This window comes from Amblyraja radiata, chromosome 4 (assembly GCF_010909765.2).
Source record: "Amblyraja radiata isolate CabotCenter1 chromosome 4, sAmbRad1.1.pri, whole genome shotgun sequence".
Classification (NCBI taxonomy): domain Eukaryota; kingdom Metazoa; phylum Chordata; class Chondrichthyes; order Rajiformes; family Rajidae; genus Amblyraja; species Amblyraja radiata.
The window spans coordinates 75,236,916-75,264,803 of record NC_045959.1 but is presented as its reverse complement, the minus strand read 5'-3'; the positions used below and the strand labels follow the sequence as shown (position 1 = coordinate 75,264,803).

The 27,888-nt window shown below is 42.0% G+C and overlaps 1 long non-coding RNA gene across 1 annotated transcript; it reads left to right on the top strand.

Moving 5' to 3' along the window:
* Window positions 1-13,361: 13,361 nt before the first annotated feature.
* Window positions 13,362-27,591, top strand: LOC116971729. Its single transcript, XR_004411593.1, has 3 exons — window positions 13,362-13,400; window positions 13,677-13,678; window positions 27,582-27,591. It is a non-coding gene; the product is annotated as an uncharacterized LOC116971729 (long non-coding RNA).
* The last annotated feature ends 297 nt before the right edge of the window (window positions 27,592-27,888 follow it).

Here is a 27,888-nt window from a genome sequence, read left to right as displayed (position 1 = left end):
CTGATGGGTCTTCCCCGTCTTTTCTCTGAGCTCACTCCCTCCCGCCCACACACCCTTCTCCCCCCCCGCCCACACAACCCTCCCACCCACAAGCCCCCCTACCCACACCCCCACAATCCCCCCAAGCACCCCCACCATATAAAAAATACCAAGAGACATTAAAACAACCATTCAAGACATACTTTAAACACTTAAAATAATAAAAACAGAGAAGGGACAAGACAGACTGCTGGTGAGGTGGCCATTATGGACCTATTATATTTTAAATGCAGAAATTAGGAATTCATACCTGCCAGCAGTTGAAAATTAAAAATCTTACTCTGAGTGCGTGGGTTGACGGAGTGCGGTCGCCGAAGGCGCTCGCCCATTACGGGTGGGGTCATACCCATGTAAGAGTACAAGAATGCATAACTTGTTTATTGTGTATTTGTAATACAGTTTATTGTGTATTGTATGTCATAGCTGCTTTCTTGCATTGGTCCAGAAGTTCTTCATTGAAAGTCATTTGGCAGCAACGTTTTCCCCATGGCCTGGTGAAATGTTAAGAGGCTGGAATCTCTCTATATCTCATTCTTTCTTTCTCTCTCTCTCTCTCTCTCTCTCTCTCTGTCTCTCTCTCTCTCTCTTTCGCTCCCCTCCCTCTCTCCCCTCTCTCATCTCCCTCTCTACCTCCCTCTCTCTTTGTCCCTCTCTCTCCATCTCTCCCTTTCCCTCTCTCTCTCTCCATCTCTCCCTCTCTCCCCCCCTCCCTCTCTCCCTCCCTCTCTCCCTCTATCTCTCCCTCTCACTCCCTCTCTCTCTCCCTCCCTCTCTCTCTCCCTCCCTCTCTCTCCCTCTGTCTCTCCCTCTCTCCCTCTCCCTCTATCTCTCCCTCTCTCTCCCTCCCACCCGCTCTCTCTCTCTCTCCCTCCCTCTCTCTCTCTCTCTCTCTCTCTCTCTCTCTGAAGCTGATTGGCCACCACACCCCTCGGAGACAGTGTCTGATTGGCCGCCCCTTGCAGACAGCGGCTGATTGGATGGGAATTTTAAGAGAAGCTGGTCGGTGATTGGACGCAATCCCCTTAAAGACAGCGGTTGATTGGCCGTTTTTTCCCTCATTTCAAAATCGTAGTTCCGATTTTACACTTTTTTTTTTTTTTTATAATATTTTTATTAGAAGTAGACATATTATAAAGTATAGTTCATATTATAGTAAAAAATTTTTTTCATATACATCAGTCAAACATTATTAAAATTTTCAATTGTTGATTACTTCTACTTCTAGTGTTTTTTTTTAATATAGAAAAAGCGAGAAAGAGAGAATAAAGAGTTACAAATATCAAAAAAACAATAAAGGTGGAATGGATTACTTATAATACGTCATTGGAGATAGGTTCGTAGATTATAAAGTATGACTTTTCATCTAATCCTGAGTTCAAGTTTCAGTTGGGTTTTTGTGCTGGTCCAATCTATCCCGTCAGATAATTAATGAATGGATCCCATATTTTATCAAAAAGTTCTTGTTTGTCCATTAAGACAAGTCTAATTCTTTCTAGATATAGGGTCTCAGACATTTCCACAATCCACATTTTAATTGTGGGGGTTGTAGGGCCTTTCCAAAATTTTAATATTAATTTTTTCCTGGTTATTATACTGTAGTCGAGGACATTTCTTTGGCTTGTTGTGAGTGTTAAACTTTGCTCTGATATTCCAAGTATTATTAATTTTGAGTTTGGATCCAGTTTTGTATTAATAACTTCTGAAATTATTTCAAAAATATCAGTCCAGAAATGTTTAATTTTTATACAATTTGCAAACGTATGTGTTAAATTAGCATCTAGATGTAGACATTTATCACAAATAGGAGAGATTTGTGGGAAGATTCTATTTAGTTTTATTTTAGAGTAGTGTAATCTATGTAAGACTTTAAATTGTATTAAAGCATGTCTGGCATTTAACGAACATTGATGTATATGTTGTAAACTTTCGTCCCACAAATCTTTCGTTATAGGATGACCTAATTCATTTCCCCATGTGTGTCTATATGGTTCCGTCGGTGGTACCTCGTTGTTTAGGAGGGTGTTATAAATATAAGCTATTTTCAGTGTTAGGATGCTTGTTCAAACATTCATCAAGGATTTCTGGTTCCCTAGTCCTGCAGACTTGTGTGTTAGATTTAACATATTCTCTAATTTGTAGATATCTGAAGAAATTATTTGAGTACAGTCCATGATTCTGTTGGAACTCCTGAAATGAAAGAAAAGTGCCTTTCCTATAAAGATGTCCAATCTTTTTAATTCCATAATTTTTCCATTGTGTGAAACCCTTATCCAAAAAGGATGGCTTGAATAAAGGATTATTTACAATGGGAAGGCATAGTTGTATATTATTCAATTTAAAAACTTTTTAAAATTGTTTCCAAATTCGTATTCCACACATGGGGTTTTCCTTATAGGTTTTTTTGTGCAGTTTTGTGGTGGCAAATATGATCAGACCAATTTCAAAAGGTAAACAGTCTTCCTTTTCCATCCTTAACCAATCTGGTTGTTGATCCATTTCTTCCAGCCAGAAATTCATGTTTTTAATATGGACTGCCCAGAAATAAAACAAGAAATTTGGCAAAGCCAAACCTCCATTTATCTTTGACTTACATAAATGGTTTTTACTTATTCTATGATTCTTATAATCCCAGATAAAATTTGTAACAATGGAGTCGACTTTTTTGAAAAAAGTTTTTGGGATATATATCGGGATTAATTGAAATAGGTACAGTAGTTGCGGTAAGAAGATCATTTTTATAACATTAATTCTACCAAGCATTGAAATGGGAAGTGTTTTCCAGTATTGAATATTCTCGTGTAGTTTATTCAGTAAGGGTGGAAAATTTAGTTTAAATAAAGAGGTATATGTCTTAGTTACATAGATTCCTAAGTATTTAAATTTATCTTTAACTATTTTAAAAGGGGATTGTTGTAATGTATGTAAATTGAGTTTTGTTATTGGCATGATTTCACTTTTATTCCAATTAATTCTATATCCTGAAAACTGACCAAATTGAGTTATTAAATTTAATAGATTTGGAATACTAGTTTCTAACTTTGTAATATATATTAGTACATCATCTGCATATAAGGAAATGTTATTCCTTGTGTCTCTAGTGTCATATCCGTATATTCCTGTATGGGTTCTAACGCTTTCTGCTAAGGGTTCGATTGCAAGAGCAAATAATAGTGGGGATAGTGAACATCCTTGTCTACAACCTCTAGAGAGATTACATTTAGTTGATAACATTTGGTTTGTTAATATTCTAGCTGTTGGATTAGAGTATAACAATTTAACCCATGTACAGTACTTCTCTCCCAATTGAAAATTTTCCTTCACCGAAAATAAATATGGCCATTCTACCTGGTCAAATGCTTTTTCAGCATCTAACGAAATAATTGCTGGATCTGCATTAGGAATTCTATTGGAGTATATAATATTGAATAGTCTTCTCAGATTATAAAATGAATAACGTTTTGGAATAAAACCTCTTTGGTCGGGGTGTATTAATTTATTAATCACTAAGCTCAATCTATGAGATAGAATTTTAGTTAATATTTTCTGATCAGTATTTAAAAGGGCTATTGCTCTATATGAACCTGGGTCTTCAAGATCCATATCCGTTTTTGGTATGAGTATGATTGTAGATTCATTTAGAGTTGCTGGGAGTTTCTGTTGAGTGTAAGCGTATTTGTACAGTGTCTGTAGGCGTGGAGAAACCAGATCATAAAATATTTTATAAAATTCAGAACTTAGACCATCATGACCTGCAGCCTTTCCGTTTTTTAAAGATTTAATTGACTCTTCGATGTCTTTTATCGTAATTTCAGCACCTAGTGATTCTCTCTCTTTCTGATCTAAACCCGCAAGCTTACATTTCTGTAGAAATGTTTCCATTCCTGCTGATTGTTCTGTCATTTTAGATGAGTACAATTTTTGATAGTATTGTAAAAATCTATCATTAGGCAGTTTTAGTGTTTCTCCCTTGTCTGTTCTCATTTTGTAAATTGCTTTTTCCCCGTCCAGTTTACGAAGTTGTCGCGCTAATAGATTTTGTGGTTTATCACCAAATTCAAAATTTAATTGTTTTGTATGTTGATAAAGTTTTATAACTTGGTCTGAGTATATCTTGTTCAATTTATATTTCAGTACTGCAATTTTATTGTGTTTTATCATGGATGTGCTGCTGCATTTTCTATGTCTAATTGCCTTATTTCCATTTCCAATTTCTGTTGTTTGGCCCTATTCTCTTTGTTAAGAAATGATTGAGAAGAGATTAATGCTCCTCGCACAAATGCTTTAAATGTTTCCCAAAGAAGGGAGGCAGAGATTTCAGGGCTACCATTAGCCTAAAAAAACATATTAATCTGTTTTACGAGGTATTCATTACATAACTTTTCTTTTAAGATTTGGGTATTAAGTCTCCATTGTGACTGTGTCTCTACCATTCCTTAGTTTAATCATAAATGTTAGTGGAGCATGGTCTGAGATTATGATATTATGATATTGCGAGTTATAGGTAAATGGGATAAGTTTTGAGTCCACTAAAAAATAATCTATCCTTGAATAAGTTTTATGTACTGGTGAGTAAAATAAATATTCTCGACCCGATGGGTTTTCAATTCTCCAAACATCCTTAATGTTGGTAGTATTAATATATGAGTTTAGAAATTCACTTGATTGAGATTTTAGTTTTCTTTGAGTTGATGATCTATCCAAATAAGCATCCAATGTACAATTTAAGTCTCCACCGATTATTAAGTTTTGTTGTGTACATTCCGGGATATTGTTAAGTATTCTCTTAAAAAACAGGGGGCTATCAAAACTTGGTCCATACACATTAAGGAGAGTCACCTTTTTTTGAGTATAACTCCCCTATTATTACAATATATCTGCCTTCAATATCTTCTATCGTTGATATATGTTTAAAGGGTATTCCTTTACGAATTAATATTGCAACCCCTCTAGATGTATGTGAGAATGAGGAGTGGTACGCTTTAGCAATCCATTTTGCTTTCAATCTATGTTGTGCTTCCTTTTTAAGGTGTGTCTCCTGGAGAAATATTATATCGATTTACCGATAATATTATACCGATTTTACATTTTTTTAACTTAAAAATCGGAACAAATACGATAAAATCGGACTAGTTGGCAGGTATGGGATCTTAACAACTTTTGAAGAATCCCATCAGAAATTAGTTGTTGATGAATAGAGCAGATTTTATGCCCATCATTCCCTCTTTTAGAAAAAAAATATATGATAAAACTATATATGAGGAAGGGGTGAGAAGATGAAAAGGGGAGAGCTGCTTTTACACCAAAGAAGGGAATGTGAAGCTGGTACCATGCCAATTGGATTTCTAAGCTCAATAAAATTGACTAGCTACAGGCCTTAGTATTGAGTTGAGGATCCACCTCCAAGCCTTTGGTTCAGGTTAATTATAGTTGATAATCACAAGACTGGACTAAAACATTTCCATTGTAGCCTGGAGAGCTCAAATACTCGCAATGAATACTTTTTTTGCAAGATCCAAGGGTAGACTTAGCTATTAAACTGGAGGAGTCCTTTCACTAAAACAGCCAAGAGAAAAACAATTGAGGATTATTTTAGTGTAATTGTATGAGCTTGTAGGTATTCATAACTCATTGATTGTGTCCATCTGCTGACGACTTTCTGGCCTCACAAAACCAGTATAAAATGTTAGATGCAGCAGTTCTTAATTACACTCAATAAACAAAGTATACTGTTCTCAGGACCCTTCTTTATCATCCAGCAATTTGCTTTGCCTTTCTATTTCTATAAAGCAGACGGATGTGTAATGTTTGTGTTTATCTAGTCAAGGTCAATCTTAGGTCAATTAGAACCCAAACCTTGACCTTATCAGACCGGAGTAGATTGGATTGCTATTTTTAAGCAAAGCATTATTACTTCCTGGGGATAGCAGAAAAAATCTTGAATTAGAAACATTTTAAGAGTAGATTTTTGAATATTTATTCATGTGCAGTTTTCAAACACTAGTTTTGGTTGCCTCATGTGGAACTTTCTGAGATAGCTTGTTCATTACTCCGTTTGCAGACCTACTTATTTAATAAAAAATATGGCTGCTTTTTGAGATAAGGTGAACTTCACTGCTAGGACTGCATTAATTAGACTTATTTGATCATTCCTTTCATTGCACTTTAGAATTGCTAAGAGTTAGAATTAAGGTTGTGAAGATTGGAGAAGCACTTTATAGGTTCAAAAAATATATTGTGAATTAGCCTTGGTTTTATAATAATATTGAATGTATTAAATCCATATCAAAATTAAACTTTTCTGTCATATCAACTCTCTTATCTTAACCCTAGTAATTTCTACATTCATCACTTTGTGTGAACTGTGATAAAACTGGTGAAGTATTGGACAGGCCAAAGGTGTAGGCCATGACATGCGCTTCTGCTGTTGCACTCCGAGCCTAACTTTCTTCTTTATATACATTAAATTATGTCGATTTTTAAAAGCAGCTTTTCAGTTTCTGGCCTCTGTCAGCGTTTCAAAAGCTGTGGATGCAGTTCTTTTTCTAATGTGTTTCATGTGGGATAACTTTTCAGACACTTCAGTGATATTGAAAGCAAAGGATGTGACTTGTTGTGCCCCTACTATTATTTTGTAATTATTAAGATCAAGAGCGGAAATGGACATCCTTGCTGCTGAATACTTCACCTCTGGAGCTTTGATGCTCATTTATGTGTCAGTCCGGCAGAAAGTACAACAGGAGGCTAGGAAACCAATATATGAGGAATTTGAATGATGTCTGTACTCTTGAGGGTGGTTTAGCGCTCAACTGTATGAACTTGGGCATAGTTCAATACTGGTCCTCGATAGTAAAAGCACCATGTCATAGACTTATACAGCATGGAAGCATGACTTTCGGCACAACTCATCCATGCTGACCAGGTGTCCTATCTAGGTTAGTCTCATTTGCCCATGTTTGGCCCATATCACATATGATGAGCGTTTGACGACACTGGGCCTGTACTCGCTGGAGTTTAGAAGGATGAGTGGTTATCTCATTGAAATTTACCGGATAGTGAAGGGACTTATGGAAATCTGTGGAGAGGATGTTTCCACTGGTGGGAGAGTCTAGGACCAGATGTCATAGCCTCAGAATTAAAGGACGTTCTTTTAGGAAGGAGATACGGAGAAATTTCTTTAGTCAGAGGGTGGTGTATCTGTGGAATTATTTTCCACAGAAGGCTGTATAGGCCAAGTCAATGCATAATTTTTAAACGCAGAGATAGATAGATTCTTGATTAGTACTTGATTAGGGGTTATGGGGAGAAGGGAGGAGAATGGGGTTAGGAGCGAGAGATAGATTAGCCATGATTAAATGGCGGAGTAGACTTGATGGGCTGAATGGCCTAATTCTGCTCCTATCACTTATATCTACTCTAAACCTTTAGAGTAGATATACCTCTAGACCTTTAGACTTGATATCCCTCTAAACCTTTCCTATCCATGTATCTATCCGCGTCTTTTGAATACAGTTATGGTACCTTCCTCAATTACCTCCTCTGGCAGCTCGTTCCATATAACCACTACCCTTTAAGTGAAAATGTTGTCCCTCTGTCAGCCAGTTTGTTCTGAAACCAATTTAGTAGTCAAATAGTGAGATGTTAATAGTGAACTAGCACTCCATCAAACTGACACCGACCCGTATCCCCCAGTGTACGATAAGTTACCGTTCCTGAGATTTTGTAATTCAAACAATTCACAAGTTAGAAAATGCAGATGTTCAGCAATACATTTAATTAAAAACAGAGGCCAACCAAGGGCAATCTTGTTAAACCTGGATATTTAACTCAACCCTTCAGATATTGCGACAAACTGAGATCCAATCTGGCAGAAATGCTCGCAGTCCCACAGCAGCCAGCAATTCCATCTGGCTCATCTCCCAGTCGTTCGCTCATATGCACGGGCCACATGTAAGTCAAATGTTCGCCCCTAAGATATGACAGAAGTTACGTTTAATGGGGTGCATTTGTTGCTAGTGTTTAGTTCAGTTTAGTTTAGAGATACAGCATGGAAACAGGTCCTTCAGCCCACTGAGTCCGCACCGATGAGCGATCCCCGCACATTAACACAAGCCTACACACACTAGGGACAATTTACACTTATACCAAGTATACAAACACAATCCAATTAACCTAAAAAACCTGTACGTCTTTGGAGTGTGGGAAGAAACCGTAGATCTCGGAGAAAACCCACGCAGTCACAGGGAGAACGTACAAATTCCGTACAGACAGAACCCCCTTAGTCAGGATCGAATCTGGGCCTCTGGCGCTGCAAGTGCTGTGAGGCAGCAACTATACTGCTGTGCCATGGTTTACTGAATCTTATTTTTCTCTGACAGTCTCCCAGTGTTGAGGATGCTTTTATTTTCAACCATTTCTACATTGTGAAAGATTGTTGTGCATGAAACATTGTGCAAGAATTCTCTTAGCATGGGGTGGCCATTGCATGGCAGATGCCCAATGGGTATGGCAGAACCCAGTGGGTTCCTTGGTTGAATATAAGGAGGTCCAAGATGATTAAAGAGCAGGACAATTAGTACACACATACTGAACACACATACACACGAGACATACACTCTAATCATATATAGATGTACTCTAACCACAATACTGTATACACATGAACATAATCTTGTACACAGCCACTTTCTCTGTTCCCTTCTCTCACTTTTCCCCCACCCAAATCTCAATCTCCTCCCCTCTTACAGTACCCCCTCTGTCTATCTTGGCCTACCCCCCTCCATCAGCCACCCTCCCTCTCCCCCAGTCTAGCTTCCTCCATTCTCCAGCTGCTAGCTACTTGTTCTCAGAGTGAGTCCAACCCTTGTAATTTCTCCTCTTTTAGCTGCTTCCTAGGATTAGATGATGTAGATGTTTAGAGCATTGGATTTGTTTGAGGGATGTCTATGTATTGTAGATTTAACAGTGTAAACGTGTAAAAACAATTTCCTGCAAAATGTATGGCTCCTTGGCGCAGGTGTGCATAAGGCTTTTATTCATCACAATATGCGTATCATACAATAATTAGAGCTGGCCCTCTCGGAGTGAAGGTTGGGAATATTTCTGCCTGCAAAGGATGGTAGGTGTTTGGAAGTCTCTTCAGTTAATGGTATTGGATTCTACATCAAGTTATACTTTAAAATCTGAGTTGGATAGATTTTTGTGCAACAAAGGTATCAGGGGATGCAGAGGAAGGGATGTGGAGTTAGGTCAGGGATCATCAGCCAGATCTCATTAAAAGGCAGAAGAGGCTCCTGAGGCTAAATGGCTTTTGCATGTTATTGTAATTATTGGACTGATGCATTGTTTTGTGCAGTGTTAATTTGTTACTCATTTTTATTTCATGCCTATGGTGCACACCCTTGTAAACACCAGGGGAACAATATACTTGAATCGAGCTGCACTGCCCTACATATAAAATATTAATTGCATCCAAAATAATGGATCTATTTCTATCTGCAGATGAAATCCTACAATAAGAACAAAGCAAGTGCAGTAGGAGAACAAAATCTTTTTCTTCTGTGAAGCCGAGGAAGCAACAGCCCCAAACACATTTACCCGCAGGGATCAGCTGGCTATTAGCCATTCAATCCATCGCATTGAAATGTGGAAGTTCAAGATGAGTTAATGGTCAGATGCTGGCATGATGGGAGGGGACCAGATGACTGGAAAACAATTGGTGTGACTCGCCTTCGTCAAAAAGGATGCAGGGAATTGTATGCCAGTTAACTTAACATCTACTCTTGTAAGAATCAATAACCAGAGGAAATAACTAATCATTTCGGAAAGCTGCATATAATCAAACCTATTCTCTTGAAATTTAAATTGTGCTTGACAGATCTGCTTGAATTATTTGAGGATGTGACAGGGAGTGTTGGTAGAAGGTGGTGTATTTAGATTTCCATAAGGCATTTGACCAGGTGTAACATAGGGGGCTGGTCTACAAATTAAGAGCCCAACATTTTGGAGAAAGTGTGTTTGCATGGATTGAAAACTGGCTGTCACAAAGAAAATAGAGAGTTGGAATAAATGGGTCCTTTTTTCCGTGTTTGTTTTCTAGGTCTGCACAAAACTCGAAAGTCGTTAGTTTACAACAGACGTCTTTAATGTTTCACTCAATGCTGGCAGCAAGACTAGTCACAATGGCTGCCCGCATACTGTCCGCTGACAGGATAAACTATATACAAGACATCTCCCTTTGTCCTGTGCAGCGCCACCTGCTGCACGGGAGGAGCAACGGGTCCTCCCACCCCACACAGTCCACCAAACATCACACTCCCCCTTTCCAGTTTGAATGTCTCTATTCCTGAATGAGTCGCCTTGGGGGAGTACAACGATTGCAATGTGTCGATTGACGAAGAACCACAGGCACAGCGGAAGGGAGTTCGTCTGGCGGAACTTCATCAAAGTCAGGCACTCCAGTATCCACACCATTCGGTACCGGGGTGGCTGACTGCTTGGTTCTGGTCAGGTTCTGTGCAGTCTTTGCTGGAGGGACACGGCTTCTTAATTGGTCATCATGCCGTTTGCATTGTCCGTCTTGTCCTTGGACGGTGTACATTTTGGTTCCAATGTGAGCCATGATCCTGCCAGTGCACAAGTTGCTTTCCTTGGCCGTATAATTGCGGTAATATACGTAGTCGCCAATGTTGAATTTGGACTTGTTCGACTTCGTTGGCTGAGTGCGCGCTGTCTAAGAGTTACGGGTTGGGTTCAAAACTGAGAGGGGAGAGCGCACTTGACGTCCGAGCATCATCTCCACTGGAGTTCGACCGGTAGTGCAGTTTGGAACGGTTCAATAACGCTGTAAGAAATCGCGCAATGCCAATCGTTTCGATTTCTTTTTGATTCCTACAGCACGTTTCATGGCCTGCTTGAAAACGTCGACGAGCCGCTCTGCCTCACCATTTGAGGGCGGATGAAAAGGTGCTGATGTCAGATGCACGATTGAGTGTTGTTTGCACCAGTCACCGAACATTTGCAAGGCAAATTGGGTCCATTGTTGCTTACGATTGTTAAGGGCAATCCCCAAATTGCGAACAAATCGTCGAGCGCAGAAGTGGTTGTTTCGGTGGATGGATACTTATTCATTTGGATAGCATGTGGCCATTTCAAATGGGCGTCCATGACGACCAGCCACATGTCCTCCAGGAATGATCCGGCAAAATCTGTGGATTCGTTGCCATGGTTAGACGGGGACGGGTCATGCGGAGGTCTCTTCCGGCGGATTCGGCGCTGTTTCGACACATGGTGTGCAGTCCTTGCAGTGGTTGGCTATATCGGTCTCCATATTCGGCTACCACACATGCATGCGGGCGAGCGTCTTCATTCACACAATTCCAATGTGTCTTGTGCAACATTTTCAGAAATAGCAATCGCAGTTCTGTCGGAATGATCACTCGACCATCACAGAGCAGAATGCCATCCTTTGAGGAGATTTCCGTTTGCGCATTCTGGAATGAGCAGAATTCCTTGTCCAGCTTAGGACTGTTCGGTCACCCCTGAGTGACAAAATGTTGTACCTTCGACAAAATGGGGTCTGTGCTCGTATAGTTGGCGACTGTCCTTGCGGAGACCGGGAAATTGGCGATGATCCACATGTTTAGCATGTTCACGTCCATCTCAATTTCCAATAATTTCTTCCTCTTTATCGAATGTCAGGTCGGGTCCAATTGGTAGACTAGACAGTGCATCAGCATTGCATGCTCGACAGACTGTCGGTAAATTATGTGGTAATCCTATCCCATCATGATCAGGGCCCAACATTGTAGATGCTGCAACGTCATGGCAGGCAAACTTTTCTCTGGATTGAAAATAGTCAGCAGCGGCTTTTGGTCGGTGATGAGCAGGAAATGTCACCCACTCAAATATTGGTGGAACTTCCGGACACCAAACACGATCGCCAGTGCTTCTTTCTCCACTTGGCTGTAGCTTTTCCCAGCGGTCGTCAGCGTTTTGGATGCGATTGGTTCTTCCTTGCCGTTCGGCGCCGTTTTTGAGATCACAGCTCTAAGACCATATGTCGATGCATCGGCGGTCAGCGAGATTGGCCCCAATTGGTCATAGTGGACCAAACGCGTCTTCTGGGCGAGCATCTCCTTCAACCTGGTGAATGCATGGTCACATTCTTTGGACCAGTGCCATTCGACGTCCTGTTTTCGCAGGTTGTTCAATGGTGCACACAAGGTCGAAAGTGCCGGTATGAACTTGCCATAGTAGTTAACCTTGCCCATGAAGCTTTCAAGCTGCTTCACATTTTCAGGCATTGGCAATTTCACAATGTCGTCCACTCTTTCTTCCGTGGCTTCAGACCACTTGCCAAGATCACGTGTTCGAGATATGTGACCTGTTGTCAGAAGAATGCGCACTTGCCAATGCCATAGTTGTTCAGTGCCGTGAGGACCTGTTTTAGGTTCTGCAGGTGTTCTTCCTCTGTCCGGCCGGTGACAATTATGTCAGAGGTACACAAAAATGCTGAAGAAACTCAGCGGGTCCAGATAGGCGGCTACGTACGGAATCTCGGCAACCAGATTGTCGACCAGTTTCTGGAAGATGGCCGGCGCCGGTGCCGGTCCAAATGACAATCGGTTGTATCTGAACAGTCCCTTGTGCATGTTGATTACAAGCAGGTTTTTTGTCTCGTCGTCCAGTTCCACTTTGAGATACATGTCGGACATGTCCAATTTCGAGAAATACTGTCCTCCTTGCAGCTTGACGAACAGCTCGTCCACTCTTGGTATGGGGTGTTGATCAATGTGCAATTGAGGGTTTACAGTCACTTTGTAGTCGCCACAGATGCACACCTTGCCGCAAGGCTTCTGAACGACAACTATGGGTGTGGCCCAGTCTGAATGGTCCACATGGGTGATAATTCCCATTTCTTCAAGATGGCAGAGTTCCTTGTCGATGGCGTCCATCTGACTGAACGGAACTGGTCTTGGTTTGAAGAAGTTAGGGATGACAATGTCTTTGAGTATGAGCCATGCCTTCATCTTTGTGCAATGTCCGAGACCAGGTGCGAAAACGGCCGGAAACTGGTCAAGAATCTTGTGCAGGTTGTTCTCGCACTTGCTGACCATGTTGCAATCCGGGGTAGATGACAATACCATAGTTGATCCATCATAGATCAAGGCGTTCATGTCAAGCTTGAAAGCATGGATCCAGTCGATGGCTCACAGGGATGTACCTTCTTTACCAACGACGATTAGCGGCAACATCTGCATCATACCATTACGGGAAACGGCGCAGTGCATTTGCCTTTCGTGAGAATGGGCTGTCGTCTGTATCCGAAAAGGCGGATGTTGGCCGGTTTCAGTTTCAGCGATGTCCTCTGCCAGATGTCCTGACCCACCAGCGACACAGCCGCACCAGTGTCCACCTGGAACTGTAGATCGACGTTCGAGACCCGCAGCAAAATCCTCGGCTTGTCGGTGATTGTAGACACACTGAGCACTTCAATAGAAATGGTCTCGCTATTTGTGTTTTGCGCTTTCTGCCCTTTCTCCGCTCTCCTACAGATTGACACATTGCCTGGAGATAATCTTTTCGGTAACAGGCATAACAAACGGACTTGATATACGGGCACTCATGGTGATGATGAGCAGTCGAGCCTGCACCGGTAGCAGGGTTTCGATCCTCCCTCAACAGGGGGACGGCTCTTCTGAAACTGGTCCCACCTTCTCCGGATTTGCTCTGGGTCGATCAACTGATTTCTCGGCATTGTCGGACGAGTCTGACAAACTGTATGCACCTCCTGAGGGAGCTTCAAAGCTGTTTCGCCGGCCATTTTGTGCAGTTTCTTTACTCAGCAGCTCGGCCATCTTATCACACTGCAGCACATTCTTCAATGAGGCGTCCGATTCCTTGAGAATTGCCTGCTGTATGAATGCAGTGCCTACAGCCCATGACAGTCTATCTCGCAACGCATTGTCTTGGCACTTTTCGCAGCATTGAGCTTTAAAATAACATGCCTTTGCCTTGGTGCGAAGTTCGGCAAGAAATTTGGTGTTCGATTGCCCTTCATGTTGCACCATCCGATAGAAATCAAAGCGAGCTACGAGGAAATTTCGACTTTCTTCAAAATGCAGCTGCAAAGCCATTGTGATTTCAGCATATGAGGCTTCAGTTACTTCTTCTGTAAGTAAATTTTGAAGCAGTGCAAAAGTTTCTGGACACATTGATGAACACAAGAGAGCCTTCTTCCTCTGGTCAGTCATAATTGACATACTTTCAAAATAAAACTCAGCGCGCATTAAATGCGACGACCACCTTTCTCGCTCGGGATCGAAACAATCGAATTGCCGAGACATGTTAGTTTGAGTTCTGTTTTTTTAAAACAAAAAATAGGCTCTTATCTGGGTCTTTGGACACAATCCGAAGAATCCCACTCCTGACACCACTTTCGTGTTCGTTTTCTAGGTCTGCACAAAACTGGAGAGTCTTTAGTTTACAACAGAAGTCTTAAATGCTTTACCCAATGCTGGCAGCAAGACTAGTCACAATGGCTGCCCGCATACTGTCTGCAGACAGGATAAACTATATACAAGACATCTCCCTTTGTCCTGTGCAGCGCCACCTGCTGCACGGGAGGAGCAACGGGTCCTCCCACCCCACACAGTCCACCAAACATCACACTTTATTTGCTGGAGTGAGGTAACTGCCCGAGTGATTGGTTCTTGTCCTTCCAGAGTGGTGAATCTGTGGAATACTCTGCCACAAAAGGTAGTTGAGGCCAGTTCATTGGCTATATTTAAGAGGGAGTTAGATGTGGCCCTTGTGGCTAAAGGGATCAGGGGGTATGGAGAGAAGGCAGGTACAGGATACGGAGTTGGATGATCAGCCATGATCATATTGAATGGCGGTGCAGGCTCGAAGGGCAGAATGGCCTACTCCTGCACCTATTTTCTATGTCTCTATGTTTCATTTGTTTATTATTTGCAATAATGATCTGGAGAAGGTAAGGAATGTAAAGGGCCTATCCCACTTTCCCGAGCAGCTCACGAATTCTCCCGAGTTTTCCCCTTGATTCAAACTCGGAGAATGTTCGTAACGGGTCTATAGGAGCCTGTAGGAGTCCGTAGATATATCGTAGTGGCTTGTTATGTCAGCCGTAGGTACTCAGGGCATTAAATGTTGCAATATTTCTCCTCCTGACTATCTTTCACTCGTGGACATTTTTTGTCATGTTGGAAAAAACGTCCCAACTTACCTGATGCCCCGAGTACCTATGGCTGACATAACGAGCCGCTACTATATATCTACGGACTTCTACGGCATCTTACGGACCCGTTACGAACATTCTCCGAGTTTGAATCAAGGGGAAAACTCGTGAGAATTCGTGAGCAGCTCGGGAAAGTGGGACAGGCCCTTAAGGATTCCAAGTTTGCTGATGATATAAAAATAAATGAAAGGGCATGTTGTGATGAGGACATTATGATACTGCAATGAGATACAACTTGATTGAACAAAATATTGCCAAATGGAGCTCAATTTGGGGAAGTATGAGGTCATGCACTTTGGTAAAAAGAATGGAAAGACTGATTATTATCTAAATGGAAATAGTCTGCAAATGAGTGAAGTTCAGAGGGAGTTCAGTGTTCTGGAGCATAAATCACAAAAAAGTTAGGCAGATTCAACAAGTAGTTGAGAAGGAAAATAGAACGTTTGCCTTCATTTAATAAGGAAGGACTTGTTACATTTCTACAGGGTGTTGGTGAGGCCTCACCTGGAATACTGTATACAATTTTATCCCCTTACCATAAAAATGATATAGTAGCATTGGAGGCAGTCCAAATGGCATTTATGAGGTTAATTCCTGGAATAAGAAGATTGTCCTATCAAGAGAGACTGGCCAATTTGTGTCAGTATTCCACAGATTTGGGAAGAATAAGGAGGAACCATATTAAATCATATAAGATCCTAAGGGGTCTCGACAGGATACGTGTTAAAATGTTCACTAATAGGAGAGTCACAATCAAAGGGACATGGTTACGAAATAAGGGCTGATATTTTAAAACTCAGGTGCGTAGAAATTTAATAATTTAATCTCTCAGAGGGTTGTGAATCTCTGGAGTTATTTGCCACAGAGAGTGGTGGAAGCTAGAACATTTTACATTTACAAGGATGTTGCCAGGGCTAGATGGTCTGAGCTATAGGGATAGGTTGAGTAGGCTGGGACTCTATTCCTTGGAGCACAGGAGGATGAGGGGTGATCTTATTGAGGCATATAAAATCATGACAGGAATAGATTGGGTAGATGCACAGAGTAGGTGAATTGAGGACCAGAGGATACAAGTTTAAGGTGAAGGGGAAAAGATTTAATAGGAATCTGAGGGGTAACTTTTTTACACAAAGGGTGGTTGGTGTATGGAACAAGCTGCCAAAGGAGGTATTTGAGGCAGGGACTACCCAACATTTAAGAAACAATTAGACAGGTACATAAAGAGGACAGGTTTGGAGGGATATAGACCAAGCATGGGTAGGTGGGACTAGTGTAGCTGTGACATGTTGGCCGGTGTGGGCAAGTTAGGCTGATGGGCTTGTTTCTACACAGTATCACTCTATGACTCTAGGTATATATTTGAACGATTGAGGAATTGAAGGTTATGGGGAACTGTCACAGATGAGGTGTTGAAGCCAGCATAGATTAACAGTGATTTAATTGAATGATGAAGCAGTCTTGAGGGGCCTGTTGGTCTACTCCTGCTCCTACTTTGCTGTGTTCTTGTTTTATTTTCATAAAATACTTGGGCGATATGAAAAATTGGAAATCTAAGAGGACTTTGCACTCAAATGCTAAACTTGCCTCCTAGCTTGTGAAATATAATTAATTGAAAAGAAGCTGCTTTGCTCCCGTAATAAGAGACTGCTTACACACGTTTGGATTTGAGAAACCTTTGTAGGTCACAGAGACCTTTTTTCATTTGTGAAGTTGCCTTTGTCTCATATTATGCATTGATGTCTGAATCTGCTCGGCCCAGCAGAAATTTAATTTTACATATATTCCCAGTTAAGGTAATATGAGATGGTGTGTAGTTGAAAGCTACTTTAATCACCTTGGTTACTTGATCAAGCCTACACTTTCTCTCCACCATGATGTATTATTTCTGATGTTGCTTGGAAAAGAAATCTGGGAAAATTAGTTAGAGATCTACTAAACAATGGACAACTGTGCCTGCATAAAGTTTAAAAAGTAATGAAACAGTGACCAGGAGATGCCACATGCACACTGTATTGATTATTACAATCCAATCACTATTTGCTGACATTATCACACAGGTTCCTAAGTTGCTCTAATACCAATATGTTTGAAAGCATGAAGGAATGAATTTAATATAGGAGAAAATTATCATTGAGGTCACTTCATTACAATATGTGTCAGGTCCCTTCAATGGGCATACCTTAGAATTTTATGAGACCAGGTTGTTTTGAAAGATTGCTGGCTATCAAATAAGATTGCAGTTTAGAATCAAACCTGACCCCTATATTTCTGTGAGTCTTTCTGTATTCTTTGCAAAGAGGTTTGGGAGATTTATGGACTAAGATTCAACATTGCATTATTGACCTCCAAATGTCTGAAGATAAATAATGTTAGCTTATATTCATAGGATTCCTCTTCTCACCTTAAACTCATGCCCTGAAGCATTTGAGATTTCTATCCCCTCATAATTTTATATTCTTTTATATGTCACCCTTCAACCTCGGCACTCCAGAGAAAACAATCCAAGTTTGCCGAATCTCTCCTTATAGCAAATACCCTCCAATCCAGACAACCTCCTGGTAAATCTCTCCTGCACCTTCTCTAAAGCCTTCACATCCTTCCTATAGTGTAGCGACTAGAACTGCACACAGTACTCCCTATGTGGCCGTAGCAACATTTTACACACTTTGAAGTTAACCAAACTTTTACACAGTCTCTTTCCATCTGCTGTTTCCTTCTCCTCCTCCTCTCCTTTCTCCTGTTGAACAGCCGCAGTAGATTGTGAGGAATGTAGAAAACATTGATGATATCCCTGGAAGACTGTGAATGTGAAAATTAATTAATCAAATCCTCATTAAGGATTTAATGAATCTTTAAGTAGCCACATAATCAAGGATCACTCACATCCCAGTCATTCCTTCTTCTCTTCCTAATTGGGTAGAAGATACAAAAGCTTGAAGGCATGCACCATATTCAAGAACCGATTCTTCCCTCCTGTTATTAGACTCTTATACGGACTAAGGATATATTCCTGATCTGCCAACCTACCTACCTGTGGCTGTTGAATTTTTTTTATTTGCACTTTCTTGTAGCTGTAAAACTATATTCTGTACTTTGTTTCTTTTCTCCTTTTGCACTAACTATTGTCTTCGTGTATGGTATGATTTACCTGGGTAGCACACAAAACAAAGCTTTTCATTGTATCTTGGTACATGTGACAATTTTAAACCAATACCAATACCTAGCAACACCAAGCAACATGTACATAATGCTGTCAATTTATGAATTTACAATTCCCTAATCCTTTAGTGCCATTATTATATTCAAAGAGATTTAGAAGATTATGGGCACCAATTTTGTAATTTGTACAGCAATTCCTGCAGCCTCGTAGGATTCATTCCATCTAGATAAAGTAATTCCTATTTTAAGTCCTCCTAATCACTTTATTATTTTCTCTTTGTCTATTTTTTTAATCTTTACTATGACAGTTTACTAGTTTCAGCAGAATCCTCTTTCTTTGGTAAACACTAATGGAGAACATTCATTTAGCATCCGTCATATTTTCTTCATCCTCCAGTGCAACTCCACTTTAGTCCATAATCAGCCTTATGGGCCTGTCCCACTTGCCGATTTTCTTAGGCAACTGCCGGCGACTGTCATAGTCGTAGCAGGTCGCCGAAAAACCGGCGACAACCTACAGCATCCTGGCGACAACCTACGACAGCACCTATGTCAGGAGAAGTTAATTGACGTCAAACCCACTGTCGCCGAAAATTTTTCAACATGTTGAAAATTTAGCGGCGACCAGAAAGACGCTACGACTGTTAGCGCGACTGGGGAGACTACTCCCGGCGACCACCGGCGAACATGTGGCGACAAATTAGCCGCCTGTCGTTGCCTAAAAAATCGCCTAAGTGGGACAGGCCCATTATGGTTCTTCTGTAACCAAACGAGGGTTACAGGGATATAAAGATCTAAACTGAAAAGCAAAAATTGCACATGCTGTGGAATAAGAACTGAAAAAGAAACTGAACCTTGATGAAGGATCATTGATCTGAAATATTAACACTGCTTTTATCTCTTCCGTTGCTACGACCTGCTGAAGTCTAAAAGTACTTTTTTCTACTTCATCTAATCTTAATTATCCAACCAAAATTTTCCTCCGACTACAAACAGTAACCATTCAGGTAATTCAGTTGCCAATCCTGGGATGGAAACATATGCAAAATGAAGTAAGATACTGATATCAGGATATTTTGTTTCTTTACCTGTGAGACTTTGATTTCTTAGTGCTTTTAGATTTTGCTAATGAACCCAAATTGACCTTCAGCCCAACTGCACAAAATGGCTGCAAGATTGTCCAACACTTTAGTTTAGTTTAGAGATCGGCCCTTCGGCCCACCCAGTCCGCACCGACCAGCAATCCCCGCACATTAGCACTATCCTACACACACCTGGGACAATTTACACATAGACCAAGCCAATTAACCTACATACTTGTACGTCTTTGCAGTGTGGGAGGAAACCAAAGATCTCGGAGAAAACCCACACAGATCACGGGGAGAACATACAAACTCAGTACAGACAGCACCCGTAGTCGGGATCGAACCCGGGTATCCGCCGCTGCAAGCGCTGTAAGGCAGAAACTCTACTGTTGCGCCACCATAGCCACCCTTATTCATGGAAATGCTTCACATTTGTGTATGTAAACTATACAAGTTAAGTACATTAAATATTTACTCTAAAATTATTTGGGTCCTAAATAACTTCATTTTTAAGCAAGTAATATATTTACCATGTAACATATTGTGATATTCTCCGTGTTGTGTTCACAAAATAAAATTAAATATGTGACAATAAAACATTTCTTGAACAATTTTGTTTTGAAAAGAACAAATATGTTCAGAATTCCTTAAAATATTATTCAGAAAAGCTCCTGCAGTTAGCAAAGCAAGGTAAAAAATCTAATTTAGGATTGTAAACAGATTTAAATATTAATAAGGTCTTGTTCAATAATTGAACAATTCAAAGACCTTTATTTTTTAAGATTAATACAAAACCGTTGTAGGTCGAGGCAGCAAGCCTGTGCCAATGATTCTCCTCCTTGGACATTAAAAACACAGCAGCTCATAATCCTCTCAGCAGGATTAAATTAATTTCATATAGGTGCAGCTCGAATTACAGGAGGAATGAGTAATTTTAAATTTGGTAATCTTATGGATTTTTTGAGCCAAATGTTCTTGATGATTTTTTAAATTATTTTAAAAATATTTTTAAAATCCTTTTTTTAAATGCTGAACGAATCTCAGGATAAAATTAACAAGATTTCTCTTTTGGTCTCTCATGTAATTCTAAACATAATCAAAAATGTATATTTGTATCGAGAAAACCAGTTACTCATTTACATTGTGAGAGAGAGAGGCTCAAGGGGAAGCAGAAATCTATTTTGTAGGGTTTTATGTGTAAGAGTCCAAAGAAGGGTCCCGACCCCAAATGTCGCCTACCCATTTCTCCAGAGAAGCTGCCTGATAACATTGAGTTACCTCAGTAACTTGTGACTTTTTATGTTTAACAGAGTAGCTTCTTCTAAAAAGAAGCAGGAAATACTGTTACAGGTCCAGCTAATTTGTGAAAAAAGTAAAGGAATTGATGTCTCGGATCAATAACACTTCATCAGAACACTGTTGATGGTCGGAACCTGAAACGTTAAAGTTTTTTCTTTCCACAGATCCTGCTAGGCCTGCTGAGTGGTACTAGCACCTCCAGTCTTAAAAAAAAATCTTCTCCTTTTAAAGAATTTTGATGGTCCTGTAGATTTAAGGTCTGCCCCCTCTTGGCTTTAAGGAAAATTTGGATTACAGTATAAATTTCATTGGTATCAGCCAATGAACGTCCTGTACCATAAGCGAGTGTCTGCAACCATTCTGCTTCATTCTCTGAACTTCTTTCTCCTTCACTAACTGCTACACCATCAGTAATTAGAACATTGAATAGTATAGCACAGAAGCAGGCTCTTTGATCCACGACATCCGTGCCGAACATAATGCCAAGTTAAACTAATCTTCATTGCTTGCACATGATCCGTATCCTTGTATGTACATGTGCCTAAACAAAAGCCACTTAAATGCCGTTATCGTATCTGTCTCCACCACCTCCCCTGGCAGCGCATTCCAGGCATCCACCACTCTCTATGTAAAATATTTGCCCCGCACATCTCCTTTAAATTTTGCCCCTTGGATCATATAGCAATATTTGACAGCTTTGACAACTGGATAAGTCAGGAATAGGGCTTGGAACATAGAAACATAGAAAATAGGCGCAGGAGTAGGCTATTCGGCCATTCGAGCCAGCACCGCCATTCAATACAATCATTGTTGATCATCCAAAATAGTAAGATTAAACGAGAACTTACCAGTTTGAAGTTTGATCTGTATTTTATGAGGAGTTACGATGAGGGATTACGTGAAGAACCCGCTCAGTGCGCAGGCGCGGCATACTTCCAAGCAGCGGTGTGGAATCACAGATAGACACAGTTATTTTGAAGTAAACATAGTAAAGATAAGGAGACATCAATTTATTAGTTTGATCCATATAATGAGGGTGGGAGCGGAGGGCACGTAATCCCTCATCGTAACTCCTCATAAAATACAGATCAAACTTCAAACTGGTAAGTTCTCGTTTAATCTTACTATTTTACTTCGGAGTCACGTGAGTGACTACGTGAAGATTTCAAAGCTCTGTGATTTCAAACCGTGTAAGTTTCATTTCACTCACTGCCGAAGTTCTTGAGGGAGGAAGTGTTATCGTAATGAACCAATGAGTCTATTTGTAGAAAAACACAATGGTATTTTTTAAACAATAACAACAAAGAATTAAGTTGCTCCCCTGGGCTTAAATTAAATATTTGCAGTTCGTAAATCTTTACTGCAAATAAACCAGGTTTTGCCAACGGCTTATTATAAAATTTCTGAACGGTCTTTTCCCTTCCCACCATCCTGCTGTAGCCAGGATGTGGTGTATAGGCATGTCCATTCTTTAGCCGTCGACATGGATGCTGCCCTAGTGGAATAAAATTTGTACATGTTAGTGTTTATCCCAGCAGTTTCTAGCACCTGCTTGAGCCATCTCGCAATGGTTTGGCTCGTACCCCACCATAAGGTTTTTGTGACTGACCCACAAGGCTTTTCATCTCCCTCGAATATTCTGGTTGTGTCTATGTAGGATAGTAGGTAGGTCATGGCACATAACCGTGGTTCTGGTGGGTAAGCCACGACTGGATTAGGTGTTCCTGGTCTGCTCTGTTTGACCAGTCGCTGGATAATGACAGATCTGGTCTGGAGCTGTGATCATGTTGTCCAGTCGCAATAGGTGTAGTGACTGGACCCTCTGAGCGGATACAAGTGCCATCAACCTAAGCGTCTTTAATGTAGCTTGCTCGAGGCCGGGGGATCTGGCTGGTGGCCATTCTCTGAGATATGTCAGGACCACACTGATATCCCAAATATGGGTATATATGGGCTTAGGGCTTGATATTGTAAATGCCCTTCATCAGTTTTACCACCAGTGGATGGGATCCCATCGCCTGTTGTCCTGCCGCTGGTTTGAGATAAGCAGAAAGAGCACTCTGCGCTGTGTTGATGGCACTGTAGCTGATCCCTACATCGTGGTGTAGATGGCCAGGAACTCCAGTATGTTGGTGGCTGTAGCTGTTGCGTATGTTGTCCATGTTTCCTGGCAGTACTTCTCCCTTTTTTGATGCTGGTTAAGTACTGCCTCTTGGTGGATGTTCGAAGGGATGCCGACATGGTGGTGATGGTTTGTTTGGAAAATCCCAGTTCCAGGTAAGGTCTGTTCAAACTTGCAACCCAGGCGTTTAATTTTCTCATGGCATGGGTGTTTAGCTTACCTGGTAGGTAAGTAGCTGATAGCCAAATATGTCTTTCGACATACCATTGCCAAATCATGTTGACCAATTTGTCGCATGATAATGATTTTATGCCACCCATATGGTTAATATAAGCCATCACCGTAGTATTTATCAATTTGTAACCGAACATGCAAGTGCTGCATATTAGATACATATACTTTTAAACCATAAAAGGCACCCAACATCTCTAGATAGTTATCCCAGATAGCCCTCTAGATAGATCAGTCTGAAGAAAGGTTTCGGCCCGAAATGTCGCCTATTTCCTTCGCTCCATAGATGCTGCTGCACCCGCTGAGTTTCCCCAGCAATTTTGTGTACCTTCTAGATAGTTAATGCCCAGTGTAAGTAGTGATGATGACTCTAGTTTAGTCCATCTACCACTTGTGCTGGATATGGAGTTAGTCGCTCCCCAGCCTTGAGCACTGGCATCTGTTTGAATAACTAAAGTAGGGTTAGTGATAAAGATAGGGCTGAAACTATGCCAAACGTTTTTTGCCCACCACTGTAGCTCTGATATTGCTTCAGTGGGTAAGTTCATGACACGATCATAGTGACCTGTATGTCGTTTTATTGCCCGTACCTTTGCTCTCTGTAAATTTTTTGATAGTGCAAAGGTCCGAATTGTGTAGCCGGAAATGCTGCTACCATTTCCCCAATTACTCTTGCTACTTGTCGAATAGTTGGTCGCTCGTTGACCATTAATTTGTTGCATGATTGTGCTAATTCAACCATTTTTGCCTTTGGCAAGGTAACAGTCATATGGACTGAGTTAATTGTGAAGCCCAGGTAGTCCATGATAGTGGATGGCTTCAACTTAGATTTATCTGGATGTAGGACGAACCCCAGAGTTTCGAGGAGCTGTTTTGTAGCTGATACTGCTGCCACAGCCAATTCCATCGTTTTCCCTACTATGAGAATATCCTCCAGATATGCCATGACAATATGTTTTTGTTTTCTTAGTATTGCCATGGCTGGGTTCAATATTTTGGTGAATAATCTTGGGCTGAAGTTCGCCCATAGGGCAATGCTTTGTACCATCCAGATAAATTTTAGGTATCTGCGATGATCCTTGTATATGGATACTAGATAGTAAGCATCTTTAAGATAAATGCTTGCCATGAAGTGTCCTTTGGAATTCAGTTGTTTGGCAGTAACATATGTCTCCATTTTGAAATGTATATACTTAACAAATTTGTTTAGTGATGTTAAGTCAATGATGATGCGACAGACACCATCTTTTTTGGTTTTAGTGAATATATTCGATACAATTTCCAAAGGTTCATGTTTGGTCTTTTCGATGACCCCCTTTGTGATAAGTCTCACCAGTTCAGCTTGTCCCTCACGTTTCTCTTTGACGGAGGGAGAAATACCCTTTGGGGCCATTGTTGAACTGGTGGCGTTTTTTCTGACATGAATTGTATTTTATATCCTGTAATGTTGTTGAGTATATACTTGTCACTCGTGACCATACCCCATGCTTCTTTAAACAAGTGTAATCTCCCCCCTGTTAATAAAGCACCCTTATTCTCTATATGCTGGTAGGAACCAGACCCACCTACCTCCATGGTTATTGGCGATTCTGTTTCTTCATTTTCCTGAAGATTTTGTTCTGACGTGCTGGCGATGTTGGGGGGAGGCGCATTTTCCAGAGGGTCCGCTGCGGGCCCTGATCTGAAAGATCTTTGGGGATAATGTGCGGACCCCAAGCGTTCACCAGTCCCATATTGCGGACGTCGACTGGTGGATGCCGTGGGGTGCTGCCACTTGGGTATCGGAGGTCTTGGTTTGCTCGTCCCGGGGCCTGCCCTCATTAGGCCAAAGGTTTTTGATGCTTCCTGCATCTCCTTCAGTTTTTATTGAAATCTTTCCCAAATAGCAGCGCGTCCGTCTCCGCAGCTGGGGCTTTACACAAGCCAGCAAATTTGGGATTGAGGGCAGGTCTTATGTTTCCCTCCGGGGATTGTTGATCTCAAATTGTGTGGTACACATTAATGCCAGCACATCCTGCTGGCAGGTATCCATCTCCGTGGTCTCCACGGAACGAGCAAAGGCTGTGATGGCTGACGTCAGGAGCCTTAGGATCCGCTGCAGCTTGAGTTCTTGGGTCTGGATGTGTGACCCACATGCCCCCAGATTTGGCTGTTGACACTTTTTACTTTGAGGGCCTCACCGTTTTCTGGTGCTGTGTTGTTTCAGCACCTCAGCGAGCACCTTTTCCAGTAATGGTTGATGCTGTTCGCCATTCTTGGTTCCAGCGGTGCTCCAGCCCGTGGGGTTGCTACAAGCGGTCCATCACACCCAACAGCTCTTCATGTTCCTGCACCCCTGGCATACTCCCGAATTCGTCCGTCTGCCCCTGTTCCAGACCAGCCCAGCCCTGGTCACCAATGCTAGCCTCCAGTAATGAGGGAGCAGAGGGCAGTGCATGAGGCACTGTGGAGGGGGTGCCTGACCTCCCTCCGCGAGAGCGCTCTTTCTGCGCATCTCGCTGGAGCTGCTCCAATTGCTGTTGGATGCAGCTCAGGCGGCTGTCTCTCCTCCATTTAGGTGGAGACATGTCCCCGTCCGACGAATCGGACGCCACCGGCCGGATGCCTGTTCGGATGGCTAGACATCCAGCCCGCAGTTCAGGCACTAGCGGGACTGGGCTCGGCGCGGTGATGGGGATAGCGGGGCGACCGGTAATTGTTCCTACCGCCTGTTGCTGCCCCCCCTGCAATGGAACGCTCCTCCGCTGGAGTCGAGCGGGGGACAGGTTCTTCTGGAGCTTTTGCCTTGTAGATGCGAGAGCGCCCCTCAAGCAGCGCGTCTCGCAGGCTCCTGCTCCGTGAGCCGCTCCAGCGGCTCAGGCGGCTCTCTCTCCCCCCGTGCGGGTGGAGAGACGTCCCGTCCGACATCGGGAACACCTGCCGGATGCCTCTCGAGTGGCTATGCGTCCAGCCCGCTGCTTCAGGTACTAGCGGGCTGGCCTCGGCACGGTGTCGGGGAATTACGGAACACCGGGTCGCTCCCACCGCCTGTTGCTGCCCCCCTCCCCAACGGGAAAACGGGGGACAGTTTTATCCAGAGCCTTTTTCTCTGCCTGTAAAAAACACAAGCAGAAAAAGGCTCACCTGTAAAAGAAAACCCGACCTCAGGATACTCACCTGACGGTCCGGTTCATCTGTAATGGGACAGCCTAGCTCCCGTGGCAGCCGCTGTTGCACTGCTGGCGTAATGCCGCGCCTGCGCACTGAGCGGGTTCTTCACGTAGTCACTCACGTGACTCCGAAGTAAAATCAGTGCCCTGTTCCTGCTTTCTCCCCATATCCCTTGATTCCATTAGCCCTAAGATCTACAGTGCATTCAGAAAGTATTCAGACCCCTTCACCCTTTCCACAACTTTTTTTATCATCAATCTACACACAACACCCCATAATAAAAAAAAGCGAAAACAGGTGTTTTGAAATTTTTGCAAAGTAATTAAAAAGAAACAACTGAAATATCACACTTACACAAGCATTCAGATCCTTTGCTCAGTACTTTGCTGAGGCACCTTTGGCAGTGATTACAGCCTCAAGTCTTCTTGGGTATGACACTACAAGCTTGGCACACCTGTATTTGGGTAATTTCTCCCATTCTTCTCTGCAGATGGCCATCGAAGTTTTGCTAAGATGAGGATATGTATGATCAGGAATTGTTCTGCCTCTGTGTAAAGGATTCCCCCACATGGTTGCTAGAAGGTGCCGGAGGAAGGATTGCTTTGATATAAGTTTCAGTTTGTTTCAGTAATCAGTAGACAGGAGGCAGTGATGGACATTGTATTTTTCAGTTGACTCTGGATCAAATACTCCCTCATGCACTTTGTTAAAGGACTGGCGTGGGATGCATTCTTAGCAGGTCAAGATTCTGGGTCAGTACCTGTGATGTTAAATTCACAGTGAATGAAGTGTGATCGTGGAGGTGGAATTTTAATATGATGCTGTAAGTGCTCTGGCGATGAAAAGCTTCATTAATCTTAAAGATCAAGTTTCTGGATAACATTAGGTCCTTGTTAGTTTGGAAGTTCTTTTGAAAATTAACTCCAACTTTTCACAGTGCTGCTGCTGCCAGTAGAGCTGCTGCTTCACAGTTTCAGTCACATGGGTTCAATCCTGATCTCCAGTTAGTGTGGAGTTGGTATGTCATCCCTATGGCCGTGTGGAATTCTCCAGGGTACTCCAATTTCCTCCTGCATCTCACAGACGTGCAGGTTGGTGGATTAATTAGTCACTGTAATTTGCCCTTTTGTGTGCAGATGAGTAGCAGAAGCTGGGGAAAGTTGACTAGAATGGAGATAAAGCAGGATTAGTATGAACGGGTAGAAACAAAGAAATGCAGATGTTGGTTAATACGCAAAAGGACACAAAGTGCTGTAATAACTCAACAGGTCAAGCAGCATCTCCATGGGGAACATGGATAGGTGATGTTCCGGGTTGAGATCCTTCATTAAACTGTAGTATAGACATAGAAACATAGAAAATAGGTGCAGGAGTAGGCCATTCGGCCCTTCGAGCCTGCACCGCCATTCAATATGATCATGGCTGATCATCCAACTCAGTATCCTGTACCTGCCTTCTCTCCATACCCCCTGATCCCTTTAGCCACAAGGGCCACATCTAACTCCCTCTTAAATATAGCCAATGAACTGGCCTCAACTACCTTCTGC